Source organism: Paroedura picta, chromosome 4 (assembly GCF_049243985.1).
Source record: "Paroedura picta isolate Pp20150507F chromosome 4, Ppicta_v3.0, whole genome shotgun sequence".
NCBI classification, from domain to species: domain Eukaryota; kingdom Metazoa; phylum Chordata; class Lepidosauria; order Squamata; family Gekkonidae; genus Paroedura; species Paroedura picta.
Genome location: NC_135372.1, coordinates 35,728,378 through 35,742,483, shown reverse-complemented (window position 1 = coordinate 35,742,483; position 14,106 = coordinate 35,728,378). Strand labels below are relative to the sequence as shown.

Sequence of the window (14,106 nt, the reverse complement as noted above, 5' to 3'; positions counted from 1 at the left end):
GAGCAAGGCAGGTTCTTCTCAGGCACAAAGCTATAGGCTGCCTTCAGCTTCACATTGTAAAATTTGCTTCATTCCCATCCCTCCTTTCTCATCACTGGGGACGTCCAAGCAGTTTGCTTCACCCTGTTCTCCTCTATTTTATTCCAACAACAACCCCATGCAGTAGGTAATCCTGAGACAACGGCCCAACGTCACCCAGCATGATTCCATAGCTGGAGAGTGGAGGGCAGACTCAAACCTGGAGGTCCCCCCATCAGTATCTGCTACTACAGCCACCGTTGCCACACTGCTTGTGCTGCAGCGGCCCAGCTGTGCACTTCTCGGGATTCTCTTTGGCCCCCTTCCACTGCAGCTTTGCGAGAGGCCCCAGTGCTAGCTCCCAAAGGCTGCGGTTGTTCTAAAACAACCGCACTCAGATGTAGCCCCACAAAAATCCCTCTGTCTTCTTTGCTCTGAGAGCTGGTGCAGGACAATGACTAAAAAAAGAGAAAGAGAAACTGAGCTGCCCACTGGATCAGATCTGCCCTCTACTATACAAGCTTACCCAGGTGGCCTTAGGACGAGCGGCACACCTTCAGTCCCCATGCCCCCCCACAAGCCATCATCTGCAATATGAGGAGGATTAGAATATTGACCTACCAGACTGATAGGGATGCCAGGTCCCCCCAAAAGGGGATGGGGGCAGACAAGAGTTGCCAGTTCCAGCTTGGGAACTTCCTAGAGGATTCCCCTCTGTATTGTCCAGATGGGCTGTAATTCCAGGGGATCCCCAGGTGCCACCAGGGGGTTGGCATCCCTACCTACAAGGTTGTCGAAAAGCACTACAAAAAAAGTAGGGGAGAGCCATGATTTAGCACCTGCTTTGCACATGGAAGGCTGCCATTTCAGCCTCCAGTTAAAAGGACATCTGGTACTAGGAAAGACCTTTCACAGAAGCAGGGCGGACACCGGCAATTTTGTCTTACTGCTTTTAGCCAGGGAGCCCAGTGTTCAGTGGTGAAGTGCGTGCTTTCCTTCCTGAAGGTTCCTGGGTCAGTTTCTGGCCTCTCACAATTCACGGGATTTAAATCGGAAGACAAAGACCTGTTTTTCTGTACCCTGCTGCTTACTACCCGAAGGAGCCTCAAAGCGGATTACAATCGCCACCCTTTCCCCTCCACACACAACAGACACCTGATAACAAGGGCCAGAGCCTTCTCCTACTGGCCCCCACCTGGTGGAACAAGCTCCCTGAGGAGCTCAGAGCCCTGCCTGAACTTCCACAGTTCCGCAGGGCCTGCAAGAGGGAGCTCTTCCACCAGGCATTTGCTTGAGGCCGACCGACTCAGAACACCTGCTGGTCCCCCCCCCCAGACGCCCGCCCATGACTCTCCCAAAGTTACTGTTAATTGTTATTTATATTATAAATGTGGTTTTGTAATCTTTTGATGCTTTATTGAAAGTTGTTTTGATGTTATAGTCTGTGTAATGTTCCATGTAAGTTATATAATGTTCAGTGTAAACCGCCCAGAGCTGCAAAGAAATGGGCGGTATAGAAATCTACATAAATAAAATAAATAATAACAAATAAGGGAGGTGAGGTAGAGAGAGCTCTGGAGAACTGTGACTGGCTCAGGGTCACCCATCTGACTGCACGCGGAGGAGCGGGGAATCCAACCCGGCTGTCCGGATTACAGACCACCGCTCTTTAACCATGACACCACGCTGGCTCTCCTTTCACTGCCCAAGGTCCAGGAAACACTCACCAGTCAAAACAGATCTTATTGGATGGGGGGCAAAGGCCTGGCTCTGCAGAAGGCAGCTTCTCGGATTTGTATGCCACATTCTGCGAACCCCCCACCCCACCCCTAGGACAGCGAAACAGCAAAGTGGCACTTCTGAGAACTGATAGTAAAGGCAGAGGAGAGAAAACAGCCTGAGCTGTGAACACACACGGATAATCCAGAGCAAAGGAGCAGGACAGGACATCATATTTCCATCTATGCACCCGGCTTGCCAAGACTTCTTTCCAAGGCATTGTGGGATACTGGCTGCGTGACAGGTACCATATGACACCCGGTACTATTTTTAAACCCTCGTCCCTCAGCAGTGACCAATGAGGGAAGAGAAATGTCCCTACAAGCCCCGCCTCGCAGGTAAGAGCAACGTTCTATTCGCAAATGCTCACCCTCATTAGGAGGACAGGACAGGATAAATCATTAGGCAGGTTCACAAAAAAACGTTTGTATCTTCTCGCTGCTGCCAAGGAGGTGGGGAAGGGGAAATGAATGTCATGCACCAGCTGCAAATTAACAGCTGAGATCTTGGGCTGGGAGCCGACAGTCCGCTTGTGAACCTCAAGGTAGGACTTCAGAGATGAACTCTCCCCAGGTCACTGTGAGAGAGATGTGGTGAGCAAAGGGGAGGTGGGCCACAAAGCACACTAAGAGCTCGCTGGTCGGCCTGCAGGTTGGGTTTCACCCTGCCCTACAAAGAGACCCAATAGGAAAAGCTGAATTTACAGCCAACTGGGCTCACTGGTAGTAGCATCATAGTTCTAGGGGGAAACCTGAGATGCAGAGACCACAGCTATCCAAGTAGTCCAGGGGTTATACAGGATTTGAACTCAAAGCTTCCCTAGTTGACAGTAGGATGCTTTATTTCATGGATCTAAAATGAAAACACCCTGACCTGGATAGTAATGATGGAGCAGGTGGAAGAAGGAGAAGGAGAAGGAGAAGAGGAAGGAGAAGAGGAAGAGGAAGAAGGAGAAGGAGAAGGAGAAGATGACGCAGCAGCAGCAGCACCAGCACCAGCTACCTTTCTCTCCTGTCCTAGATGACCCAGGATAGCCCAATCTCGTCAGGTCTCAGAAACTAAGCAGAGTCAAACCTGGTCGCTATTTGGTTGGGAGACCACTAGGAAGATCAGGGTTGCTGTGCAGAGATAGGCAACAGCAAGCCACCCCTGAACATCTCTTGCCTTGAGAATCCAATGTGACTTAACCAAGGGGAGTGAAGAAAGAAATGGGGGGGGGGGAATGCTGCAGAATAACTTCTTTATTACCACTTCTAGCATTTCTACATATTGGCTACCAACCTAATAAAGCTCATTATGGAGGGGGGGGGGGGAGTGTGCAGCCGAGCAGGTTCAGCTGCATTCAGACCAAACCGTACATGGATGCATGCTGCCCTCTTGTGGCAAATCATTAATGGCCTCGCTTTCACTAGAGTTCGGAAAGTGGACGCCTGAGAGTCATATTATTAATAGATTTCTCCATTAAAACAGCCTGCAACTGGGTGAGCAAGCTCTGGTTTTCCCGGAGAGTCTTTACAGCTGGATGTGCTCAGAATGAGCTCAGCCTATATGGCTCAGCTGTCCTCAGCATGAGCTCAGCTTATGGCTTAGTCACCTTCCCGGTGCTCCGAATCTACACGAAGCTTAGGAGAAGACAAAAACGAGGCCTCTTGGACAGATATCACCGGGCATGGTACGTCACCTCCGTGTTCTCTTTTCAGTGCTTCTTCATGGTGCAAGATCCTGTCGCTGAGAAACCGACATGAAATTGCATCAGGTCCGCAAGGGACAGAACATCTGGCAGAGTTTCGTCTTTGCCAGAGCAGAAGGCAGTTCCGGGCACGGTCGCCACCTGGAAAGAGACTGGGGCAGAATGGGGTTTGTGAAGTAAAGAAGCCTAACATTGGGCTTGTTGGAAAGCCTCACAGCTGGCCTGCACAGGACAGCTTCTCTGACTTCGGGATATGTCTTGAATGTCCCTGGCACATTGTGTAAGGACTTCTATAAAACGTTTGCACGCTAAAAGCATTATAGGAGAAATCAGGGCTAGTTAAAGGTAAAGGTATCCCCTGTGCAAGCACCGGGTAATGTCTGACCCTTGGGGTGACGCCCTCTATCGTTTTCATGGCAGACTCAATACGGGGTGGTTTGCCAGTGCCTTCCCCAGTGATTACCGTTTACCCCCCAGCAAGCTGGGTACTCATTTTACCGACCTCGGAAGGATGGAAGGCTGAGTCAACCTTGAGCCGGCTGCTGGGATCGAACTCCCAGCCTCATGGGCAGAGCTTTCAGACTGCATGTCTGCTGCCTTACCACTCTGCACCACAAGAGGCTCTGTCAGGGCTAGTTAGCAGAACGATAACTTTCATGAAGAAAGCACTTTGCAAGACGCGAGCGATGCTGCGAACGATATTGCAGTTTGGAGGTAATTAATTCATAAAGGTAAAGGTAAAGGTATCCCCTGTGCAAGCACCGAGTCATGTCTGACCCTTGGGGTGACGCCCTCCAGCGTTTTCATGGCAGACTCAATACGGGGTGGTTTGCCAGTGCCTTCCCCAGTCATTACCATTTACCCCCCAGCAGCAAGCTGGGTACTCATTTTACCGACCTCGGAAGGATGGAAGGCTGAGTCAACCTTGAGCCGGCTGCTGGGATCGAACTCCCAACCTCATGGGCAGACAGCTTCAGACAGCTGCCTTACCACTCTGCGCCACAAGAGGCTCAATTAATTCATAGGGGAGCCATAAACTGGAAACAATTTGACAGCGCTTAACACACACCCAAGCAGACAGAAGGGAAGTAGCCAGCTTCCTGGTTGATCAACCAGATTCATGTCCAGTAGCACCCTCAAGGTGAACAAGATTTTGGGGGGCATGAGCTTTCAAGAGACAAACGCTCCCCTTGTCATGGGCTTTGTCTCTCGAAAGATCCAAAAACTTGGTTGCTCTCAAAGATGCTACTGGACTCCAACCTAGTCGTTCTACTGTAGACCAACTTAGCAGCCCTCTGAAATGATCTTCCTGGTAAATGATTCCCCCAAGAGGCCAGACTGAGTAAGCTTGCTTCATCCAGATTATTTTTAATGAAAGGTTTGTGACCTTGGGCCAGTCAGAGTTCTCTTAGAGCTCTCTCAGCCCCATCTAACTCACAGGGTGCCTGTTGTGCGGAGAAGAGGGGAAGGTGATTGTAAGCCACTTTGAGATTCCTTCGAGTAATGAAAAGCGGGGTATAAAAACCAACCTCTTCTTCATTTATGCAGTGGGGTCCAGCACGTGGACACCAATCTACATTTGACACTCAGGACTGGAAACCCAGTGATAGTTTTCACCCATGAGAAACTCACAGTGGTGAGAGGCGCAAAAACTTCGCACTCCACTCTGTGAATGCTCAAGATTTCACACCAAGGCTTCTCTTTGAGACCACATAATGCGCCAAACAGCTATAACTCTCTTGGGAGTCTTGGGGGGCGGGGGTATAAACTCATACCATAAACACATTACAGGCTTCAGAAGGGATTAAGATGCTAGCAGACTTCATGCTTACCTGTAACTAAAAGTCTTATGAGTCAGAGCACCAGAACCAAAATATGTACATTCAAGATGCAAGTAAAGAAATACTGTTTGTATTTCATTTTCATGAAGTCTACAGACCGCTAAGAGTGCAGCTTGTACGGCTTCAATCTGGCTTGCCCAGCACCCTAAAATTCTGGTCTGAGAGAACCTCAATGATATGGAGCCGCCTTATACAGTCAGAACTTTGAACCACCAACCCAAGTAGAGTTTGCTCTAACTAGCAATGCCTGAGACACAGAAACCTTCAATTAGGTATCTTTTAGTTGAAGATGCTAGGAACTGGACCAGAGACCTTCTGTATGCAAATCAGACACTTTATGTTACAGAGCCACGGCCTCTCAGCTTTGCTGATAAACAAATACACCCGAATGCAAGTAACAATCAGCCAGTCCAGAGGGGTCTCAAGAGTTACTTGCTACTTAGCAAGACGAGTCACTGCTCCTAATCTACAGGTCTGACTCTGCCTACTAAATCAAAGAGAAACCTTAAATTAATCACTGAATGAAAATTTCCCAAAATGTTAAAGACTGACACAGCTTGCTTGGATTTAGACACGTGCCCGTTGGGCAGCCACTCCCACCAAGTTAGAAATCACTAGGGTGAGGGGTAGGGATAACATGCCACACTTTAATAATCAAATCTTAACCACATTTTGCCCTGACCTGAATAGCTCAGGCTAGCCTGTTCCTGTCAGATCTCAGAAGCTAAGCAGGGTTGTTATTTACTCATTATTTAGATGAGAGACCACCAAGAAAAACCAGGGTCACTACACGGAGACAGGTATGAGGCCCCCCTCCACTTCTCTCGCTCAAATACAAGATTTCCCCTCCATTTTTCTTTCCCTGCCCTTGTTATTTTTCTTTCCCTGCCCTTCTTCTTTTCTGAAGAACTCTGGCTGTCTCACCCAGTCACTGGACAATATTTTGGCAGTTGGCTCAGTCCAAGAACCTAAGGGAAAAATCCGGAGCCCATTTTCACTTCAACAACTTAAATGGCACTCAAGGCATTTTGACATTCAAAAATAATATAATATTTTATTTAACATAGAAGGGAAAGGTCAAGTGAAATCAGGGATTGACATTTCTGAGGTAAAACCAGTACATTCTTACATTCTGGCTTATGAGAGTTTCTTAAGCTTTTTACAGTGACATAAATCTTTATGTTGCAGCTTTTAAACCAGTGTTTTCCCCAAGCCCTTCAGTGCACGTTTCTTTTAGCGTTCTCTCTTATTTTCCAGAATGCTGGTGAATTCTTTCTAGTATCCAAACCCCCTTCTCTTGAATCACACCAATACTCAGGGCCATTCCGCACCAGGATCTATGTGGCAAATTGTTTGCTGAACGAAAAATCGCCATTTTAAATAGTGGAATTCGTCGTTATGCATACCTGCCTTTGTAGTGGAATCCAGTTGCGTTTCTATCGTTTCCCACAGGTTTCCGGTCTCGGCAAAAATCGCTATCCAGGAAGCAATATTGCTGAGCTTTGTCCCGCCCCTGGCCGTCAAGCAGCCAATGGGCGGCCGTTATCATGCTCCCAAAAAGCCCCTTTCCCTTTAAGGAAGATTAAAAAAAAAAAAAAACACATACACGTTGCAACGAATCTGCGTTGATTTGTTGCAACGGAGGGGCCCATCTAGCTAGCAGGTGGTGTTTGAGCTGCCGTTTCATCGTTGCCACACTCCCCCCAAGTGAAAAAAAAATACCCCCCCCCCCCACACCGGCGCGATTTTCGGCCGAAAATAGAGTGAAAAATAAAGGGAAAATAAACCAGCAAACGGGGCTGTGTGTTGCTTGGTGCTTTGTGACTTAAAACAGCTCTGGGGAGGGACTGCAGCCAGGGAGGCCTCGCTGGGTAAACGAAGGCTCGCCGGTGCATTGATCTCCGCTCGCTCCAAGAAAAAAAAAATGGCGATCGCTTTGCCGGAAGATCAGAGGAGAGAGCCAGGGGGAGGGACTTTGCAGAAACCGCAACAATGGTAATGCACAGAACTTTCCTGCTAGTGTTGCAGATTGGTTGCAAGAGTGTTGCTCTTTCCGGAGGGTGAATCCACTTTTTGGGATTTCCCTGAAAGCGCTACAACGAAGCACTTTTTGCGGATCAGTTTCAGGAGTGTTGCAGATTGTCAACGACATTGTGCATAACAGCAAAACAGTAGCGATTTCAATTTGTAACCATTGTGCTATTTTGAACGAGTGTGGAATGGCCCTCATTTTAACTGACAGGTCTCTAAAGGCAATTACTAATCACACCACACCTCGGATCTCCCCATTCTTTAGAGCTAACTTCCTATTTGACTAGGTGGAGAATTTTCTTCTCTCTCTAGATCTATTTTCCTTCCTTGGCCCAAATTGATGTTTCCATCTAACTACCCATTTGTCCTTGCCAACTTTCTCCCAGTTCTCTATGCTATATTGCTCTCAGCTGAAATCAGACTCAATTGTCCTTAGTATTCAATTCAGTCATTTTATCTGCTGAACCGATGCTAACCAATCAGATTTCTTGGTACAGTCTGTCACTCAAGGCTCCCTACTGCTGTGAAAAACCCTTCACCTGTTTACACAGAGCATCTAAGCTTTTAAAAGTGCAGTTCATCACAACAGGTAAAGTAAAACCGAGTCAGAACATCTCTTGCCTCAAAAGCTCACTAGGAATCACCATGTCAGTTGTGACTTGACAACAACAACAAAAAATCCAAATTTACTCAGAAGGAAATCCTTCCAAGGAGACTTAATCCTTCGTGATAAGACAAAGAGAAAAAAATCAGGGGTCAATGAAATACGCACCAAGTACCATCATTGTGATCCTGTTTTTACAGAGCAGTTCTCTTAGAGCTTTCTCAGCCTCACCTATCTCATACTGTGTCTGTTGGGGGGGAGAGAGGAAGGGAAAGGTGTTTATAAGTTGCTTTGAAGAAGAAGAGTTGGTTAAGACTCCTTCAGGTAGTGAAAAGTGAGGACTAAAAAAAAGCTCTTCTTTGTGGCCTGTAGTCACATCCACTTACCCTTCTATCTTCACAGAAGTCTGTAGTCCCCTCAAGACTGTGCACACATACAAACTCACTGGGCATCACCTTCTAATGCCATTCATGCTTCCAGTCAGCTTTCTCTAGGATCTTGCTACCCAAAACATTCAGGCAGGATGCCCAGAGAACCAGAGTTACTACCAGGAGTCACCCCTCTCAGGAGCTGCCTCACCCCGTGGTATATGTGGGGGAGTAAAATGTAGCAGTCTATTATTCCTCTAGGCTTACCTGTTAGGTAGATGACAAAGAACTTGGGATCTGCTTTCTCTTGTGCAACTGAAGCTTTCTTTCCTAAAACAGAAACAAAAGAAACAGCTACAATTGACAAGGAATCCACACATCCGGTTGACTTCAACAAATAATATATTAAACCTTTAGAACCTGCTGCCTCCCTATGGGGCAATGGTTACAGGCTCAGGTGGAATTAACGGGGCAACTAGACCAATTCTTGGAGAATGAGTGCAGGAGTAGTTATGAAAGCAGAGCCTCCATGTTCAGAGGCAGTTTCCCTCTGCACCGCAGAGACTGGAGGAAAAACAAGGGTAGGTTGTAATCATTTTCATTCACCCGACTGACACTTATTAGAAGCAGGATGCTGGATATGAGGGATCCGTTTTGTCCATTTAGCTATTTTAAGCACATTGGTTCTGGGAATGGCTGTCAGATTTAAAGAGGGTTTAAATCAATAAAAAACATACACACTTACATAAACAGCCAACACACTCCCTAGCAATTAATAAGCCAGCAGAAATCTCCAGACGAGCACCTAATGTAACTAGCAAAATGCCACCATCGCTTACAAGAACAGCAAGTCTGAGAAGTATCCACAACAATAAAAACTACTAACACAAAATCGGCCTCAGGGCAGTTGACAGCAGTAGATTAAAACAATTAAAACATAATAAAAACTGACAAAGCCCCCCCCTCCCCCAGCCATCTTCAATTTTCAATCTGGCCTGCAGAACTACCTACAGGCAAGGTCACATACCAAGCAAGAATAAGGGGGTGGGGGATCTGAGAAGAGAGGAGGGAGGCCCACATGATATTAATCAGCCATGGCCTCAACCATAGGCCTGGCTGAAGAGTGCTGTCTTACAGGCCCTCCCTGCAGGAATGTGACAGCTCTGTCAGGACCCTGATCTCACCTGGCGACTCATTTCACCAGGGCTGAAAGAACCCTGGTTCCAGTTGAGGCCCTCCATGAACAATGGGCCAAGGACAGCTAAGGCTTCTGAATCATTAATGCATATGTTGTCCCCCCCCCCACACACACACACACACACAGAACCCTTTAATATGGATCACCATGAGATGGGTAGATCCCCCCCACCTCAAGGGAAGGTTTGCCACTTGGTAACAGTTCACGTTTTGCATCCAGAAGGTCCCAGATTCAATCCCCAGCATCTCCAGTTAGCAAGCCTGAGAAACGGCTTTCGCTGGCCCAGAATCTGCTGAGTGATGGATACTCTGATTAAGGGCGGCACAGACATGCATAGAGACTGTCGGGGTTTCAAGAATTCCACAAAGAATGTCCTGTATTGGATCCCCAGCAGCATCCACAGGAAAAAAAGATTTCAACCATCAGGAAAGATCTTTTGCATCACCAAACACCCCCCCCCCATGTTCCTGCCTCCCCTCCACGGGCTGGACAGCCCCAAGCCACACTGGACCACTGCCAGCCTCTTCGGACCACCTCTTTGACGTCACCTGCCCTGTGAAAGATCACACATGGTGAGTTCTGCAAAAGGGGATTCTCTGGGGACACCACAGCAAACTTGCCAGTCCGAGGAAGAGTGCGTGCACTCGAAAGTTCACTCCTTCAATAAATCTTTGTTGGTCTTAAAGGTGCTATTGGACTCTGATTTTGCCAGCCCCATGACTTCTAAAGTACACCCATCCAATAGGAAACAGGATTCAGAGGATTCTCAGTGGAACAGGCTTCCTTGGGAGGTGGTGAGTTCTCCATCTTTGGGAATTTTTAAACAGAGGCTGGATAGCCATCTGATGGAGAGGCTGATTCTGTGAAAATTCAAGGGGGGGCAGGTTACAGTGGATGAGCGATAGGGTTGTGAGTGTCCTGCATAGTGCAGGGGGTTGGACTAGATGACCCATGAGGTCCCTTCCAACTCTATTGTTCTATGATTCTATGATTCTATGAAAAGCTGCCCTGGCTCACGATTTCCTGCGAGCACACTGCAGCTCCCGAGCCGCGCCAGCAGATGGCTCTCTTGCTGCAGTCCACAGCAATCCGTAAACACGCAAACGCCTGCTTTGGCAACCTCCACAACAAAAAATGGCATAACCTGGCAAATGGTGTTTTGTAAGCAGGTGCGTGGAGAGCGTGTAGCCAGTTTGATGAAAAAAACACAGTTCTTTCCAAAGAGGAAGGTTCCTGTGTATTTCTTTCACGTTAAATTAATTTGCAGATTTTTTTTTTTTTTGCTGCGTGCCTCTGTTGAGTTTCCAGAGACGTCGACCACTCGTGAGCAAGATGGAGTTTTGCTGCTATCAAGAGGATGCGGCATCTCTCCTATAAAGGCTTTTTAGGTTGGAAAAGAGATGGCAAAGGGGGGAATACGATACAGGTTTAAGCAACAATGCAAGGGTTGGAGAAAGTAGATCAGCGGCTGTCGCATTACTGAGATGGGCAAGTTTATGAAATCTGGGAAGGTGGTTCTTGTCCTGGCCGGACGTTATTCAGGCCGGAAAGCCGTAATCGTCAAGAACATTGATGATGGCACGTCGGACCGGCCTTACAGCCACGCTCTGGTGGCAGGAATTGACAGCCAGTATGGGCAAGAAGAAGATTGCCAAACGGTCCAAGATCAAGTCTTTTGTGAAAATCTATGACTACAACCATTTAATGCCCACCAGATATTCTGTCGATATCCCCCTGGACAAAACTGTGGTCAACAAGGATGTCTTTAGGGACCCAGCGCTGAAACGCAAAGCACGGCGAGAAGCTAAAGTGAAATTTGAAGGTATAAGACGGGCAAGAACAAATGGTTTTTCCAGAAGCTCATATTCTAAATTGCATGCAGTTGCAACAATAAAAGCTGCAAACAAAAAAGAAAGAAAAAGAGAAGCAGATAAGCCACACCAATAAATACTAGAGCTTGAGGGCATTCAATGAAACTGATGGGTGATAGGCAGAGGACAGATAGAAGAGGATTCTTTTTTTTACTCAATGAGTAATTAAATTGGATAATTGCCTGCCAGTGGATGTAATGATGGTCATGAACACAGCTTTAAAGGGGCTTAAACAGATTTCAGGGGGGAGGGTCCATCCATAGCCATGGTGAGCCCTAAACCAGGGGTAGTCAACCTGTGGTCCTCCAGATGTTCATGGACTACAATTCCCATGAGCCCCTGCCAGCCCATGTCCATGAACATCTGGAGGACCACAGGTTGAAGATCCCTGCCCTAAACCTCTGAAAATCCAGCAACCTTGCCCTTTTTACAATTTGCTGGTTCTTCAAGGTTGGAAATCAGGTGGAACAGGATCGTAGACCAGGATGATGGACTGGAACGAGGAGGCCAAACTGTGAATCTCCAGATGACGATGGACTTCATGAGCCCCTGCCAGCATGGCCAATTGGCAGGGGCTGATGGGAATTATGGTCCATCAACATCTGGAGAGCTACCCTTTGGCCATGCCTAGAATGGACCACGGTTCTGATTCAACAGGGCTTGTGTTTGGCTTGCTTCCGGGATTGGCATGGAGGACACTCTTTGCCAACAACATGGAATTGTGGTGGGAGAAGCAATTTGGAAATTCAGTCCCACTCCTCAAAATCTCTTTTCCCCCTCTTCCCAGGATTCTAAACTTCTAAACAGCATTTTAAGCATTCTTCCCTCTTTAACTCTTCTCAGCAAGGCATCCTTTCTAGAGCATGCCGAAAGCTCATTGGGACAGCTGATGCCTTCTTGTCTTCTTCTGGTTAATTTACAAAGTAATATTTTTCTCGCATACCCAAGAAGGCAGAGACCTCAATTTTATCTTTAGGTGACCTGATTGTGCTGCTTTCCTCGCCTGCATTGGGAGGGGGGGGGGGAGAGGCAGAAAGTTCATTATTTGATGGGAGGGATAGCCCCCCCCCAGCATCTCCGGTACTCGAACAGACAACAAGATAAGGAGCGTTCCACTCTTGTGTTTGTGCCCTTTGATTTGCTTTACAACACAGCTACTCTCTGGGGCACAAAACTAATTAAACGGCTAAAAGCAATTAAGGGGTAAACAATTTCTGAAACTTGTTTGGGCAAAACTGGCAATGAAAGCCCATCTTCAAACAAACACGATGGGAAATCGGCAGAAGGGGAGGCTCTGACCCCACAAATGACAGCGTGGCAGCGAGGGATTTTTTAAATAATAATAATAATGTCCTATTTGTGAGACAACAATACGTCTACACAGGCCACGTACCTCCAAAATCCATTCGATTCCACACCTACTTTGTTTCAGTTCTGCACTTACTTTGCTTCTTGAGCTTGCAACCACAGAGTGAAGTGTGCGTTTTCACACCTGTCCGTGCTATCTTTGCTGCTTCACAGAGAGGCTGTCTAACAAGAATGAAAAACGTGCGACAATTGCAGAACTGGCGCCTGGCATCTGCCTCCCCACCTTTGTCCTCAGATACCTTTTGTACTCTCCACCCTCACTCCAATCCGAGCCTTACAGCCCAGGAACAGAAATCTAGGGATTCTGCCTCCCCCCCCCCCCCCAGGTAATTACTTTTCAGGCAGAATGCATGTGCCAGCACCAGGATGGAAAAAGACATGCCAAGGATTTTGCAGAGTGCTCACCGGCTCACAAACCTTGTGTGTGAAAGGGGAAGCATTTGAAGCGCTGGGGTGGGGTGTGGAGGGAGACCATACCAGCATTGTCTCAGAGGATCTATCACTTCTCAAAGCAAGCCTGAGTCTGGTGTTTGAAACCTTCACAGGGCAACGTCACATCCACAACCCCTAACCAAAACTGTCCTTCACACAGTCTCAGGCCAGTGCTATACAATTATGCCTTTTCCTCTCTAGACCAGCGGTCCCCAACCCCTGGTTCGGGGACTGCTACCGGTCTGAATATCAGTCGGTGCCGGGCCACGGCTCCTCCTCGTCCCCGGCTGCTACCTAGGGGGCTGCCCTGCCACTCTGCCACCAGCTCACCTTTGGTGCTCTCCAGCGGCCGCCATGGCTGGGGCTCCCCCTCGGTGTGGCACTGTGGGAAAGCAGATAGAGCAGGGGCTCAGGTGGCGGCGACGTCCTTCGGCAAAAGACTACTTCCCCCAGGCCTCAGTAAAATTGTCATGCTTGACCGGTCCCCGGTGATAAAAAGGTTGGGGACCACTGCCCTAGACCACAGATGGCTAAACTGTAGCTCTCTCAAAGTCCATGGACTACAATTCCCACAAGCCCGTGTGCAGGTAGGGGCTGTTGGGAATTGTAGCCCATAGACCAGGGGTAGTCAAACTGCGGCCCTCCAGATGTCCATGGACTACAATTCCCAGGAGCCCCCTGCCAGCGAATGCTGGCATGGAGCTCCTGGGAATTGTAGTCCATGGACATCTGGAGGGCCGCAGTTTGACTACCCCTGCCATAGACTCTGGAGAGTCACAGTTTGACCACCTTGCTGTAGACAGAGACTGAAAACTGGCATGCCAGGGAGAGGGGAGGAGCAAGGCAGCTGTGAAGTGCAGAGAATCATGGGGTGGCCCTTCCACATCTGGAAGCAGACAACGTTCA

At 48.1% G+C, this 14,106-nt stretch overlaps 1 protein-coding gene and 1 pseudogene across 7 annotated transcripts in view; one reads left to right on the top strand and one right to left on the bottom strand.

Moving 5' to 3' along the window:
• The window catches only part of GNG7 (G protein subunit gamma 7), a 143,806-nt gene that overhangs the window by 93,008 nt on the left and 36,692 nt on the right, over positions 1-14,106 (bottom strand). For all 7 annotated transcript variants that reach the window (XM_077332389.1, XM_077332388.1, XM_077332384.1 and 4 more), the window contains exon 2: positions 8,599-8,661. The gene's annotated coding sequence lies outside the window, so the exon portion shown is untranslated. The remainder of the gene's footprint in view (positions 1-8,598; positions 8,662-14,106) is intronic.
• On the top strand, positions 10,953-11,422 carry LOC143835165 (large ribosomal subunit protein eL27 pseudogene; annotated as a pseudogene).